The sequence below is a fragment of the Suricata suricatta genome, chromosome 6 (genome assembly GCF_006229205.1).
Source record: "Suricata suricatta isolate VVHF042 chromosome 6, meerkat_22Aug2017_6uvM2_HiC, whole genome shotgun sequence".
NCBI lineage: Eukaryota > Metazoa > Chordata > Mammalia > Carnivora > Herpestidae > Suricata > Suricata suricatta.
The window spans coordinates 24,420,085-24,422,564 of NC_043705.1; positions in this window are offsets into that span (position 1 = coordinate 24,420,085).

Here is a 2,480-nt window from a genome sequence, read left to right on the forward strand (position 1 = left end):
GATTTTCTGTCTGATTGATCTATCCATTGCTGTAAGTGGAGTATTAAAATTCCCTGCAACTAGTACATTCTTATCAATAAGAATATTTCTCTTTGTGGTTAATTGTGTTATGTATTTGGGTGCTCCCGAATTTGGAGCATAGATATTTATAATTGTTAGCTCTTCCTGATGGAGAGACCCTGTAATTATTATAATGTCCTTCTTCATCTTTAGTAACTGCCTTTAAAGTGCAGTTTGTCTAAGTATGGCTACTCTGGCTTTCTTTTGACTTCCAGTCGCATGATAAATATTTCTCCATCCCCTTACTTTAAATCTGAAGGTGTCTTTAGGTCTATCATGAGTCTCTTGTAGACAACAAACTGATGGATTTTTAAAAATCCATTCTGCTACCCTGTGTCGTTTGATTGGAGCATTCAGTCCATTTACATTCAGTGTTATTGAAAAATGTGGGTTTAGACTCATTATGTTCTCTGTAGGGTTCATTCTTGTAGTGGTGTCTCTGGTACCTTGTATTCCTCACAACATTTGCCTCATAGAGTCCCTCTTAGGTTTTCTTGTAGGTATGGTTTGGTGGTTATAAATTCTCTCAATTTTTGTTTATTTGGGAAAATCTTTATCTCTCTTTCTATTTTGGATGACAGGCTTGCTGGATAAAAGATTCTTGGCTACATATTTTTTCTCTTTATCACATTGACAATTTCCTGCCATTCCTTCCTGGCCTGCCAAGTTTCATTAGATAGGTCTGTAACCACTCTGATAGGTTTCCCTTTGTATATTAGGGCCATTTTATCCTTAGCTGCTTTCAGAATTCTCTATCCTTATATTTTGCCAATTTCACTATGATATGTCATGCCAAAGGTTGTTTCAAGTTATGCCTGTGGGGAGTTCTCTGTGCCTCTTGGATTTTAATGTCTGTTTCCTTCCACAAATTGGGAAGGTCTCAGTTATAATTTGATCAAGTGCCCTTTTAGCGCCTTTCTCTCCTTCTTCTTCTTCTTCAGGAATTCCTCTGATACAGATATTGTTCCATTTGATTATGTCACTCAGGTCTTGAATTCTCCTTTCATGCTCCTGGATCAATTTCATTCTCTTTTTCTCGGCTTCCTCTTTTTCTTTAAACAATTTTTTAAATGTTTTATTTATTTTTGATACAGAGGGAGAGCATGTGAGGGGGAGGGGCAGAGAGAGAAGGAGACACAGAACTGGAAGCAGGCTCCAGGCTCTGAGCTGTCAGCACAGAGCCTGACATGGGACTCGAACCCACGAACGTGAGATCTGACCTGAGCTGAAGTCGGAGGCTTAACGACTGAGCCACCCAGGCGCCCATGGCTTCCTCTTTTCCTATAACTGTGTCTTCTGATTCACCTATTCTCCTGTCTTCTTCTTCATTGGATGCAGTGGCCACCTCCAATTTATTATGCACCTCATTTATAGCATTTTTAAAAAACTCATCACAGCTATTTTTTAATTTATTTATTTTAATAGTTTATTGTCAAATTGGTTTCCATACAACACCCAGTGCTCTTCCCCATAAGTGCTCACCATCACCTCTTTTACGCTCCTCCCCCTTCCCCTTCAACCCTCAGTTCATTTTCAGTATTCAGTAGTCTCTCAAGTTTTGAATCCCTCTCTCTCCCCCCACTTTCTTTCCCTCTTCCCCTCCCCCTGGTCCTCCATTAGGTTTCTCCTGTTCTCCTGTTAGACCTATGAGTGCAAACATATGGTATCTATCCTTCTCTGCCTGACTTATTTTGCTTAGCATGACACCTTCGAGGTCCATCCACTTTCCTACAAATGGTCATATTTCATTCTTTCTCATTGCCATGTAGTACTCCATTGTGTATATTTATATACCATATCTTCTTGATCCACTCATCAGGTGATGGACATTTAGGCTCGTTCCATGATTTGGCTATTGTTGACAGTGCCACTATAAACATTGGGGTACAGGTGCTCCTATGTATCAGCACTTCTGTATCCCTTGGGTAAATCCCTAGCAGTGCTATTGGTGGGTCATAAGGGAGTTCTATGGATAGTTTTTTGAGGAACCTCCACCCTGTTTTCCAGAGCGGCTGCACCAGTTTACATTTCCACCAACAGTGTAGGAGGGTGCCCGTTTCTCCACACCCTCGCCAGCATCTATAGTCTTTTGATTTGTTCATTTTAGCCACTCTGACTGGCGTGAGGGGGTATCTCAGTGTGGTTTTGATTTGTGATTCCCTGATGATGAGTGATGTTGAGCATCGTTTCCTGTACCTGTAGGCCATCTGGATGTCCTCCCTGGAGAAGTGTCTGTTCATGTCTTCTGCCCATTTCTTCACTGGGTTATTTGTTTTTTGGGTGTGGAGTTTGGTGAGTTCCTTGTAGATTTTGGATACTAGCCCTTTATCTGATATGCCATTTGCAACTCTCTTTTCCCATTCTGTCGGTTGCCTGTTAGTTTTCTTGATTGTTTCCTTTGCAGGGCAGAAGCTTTTTAT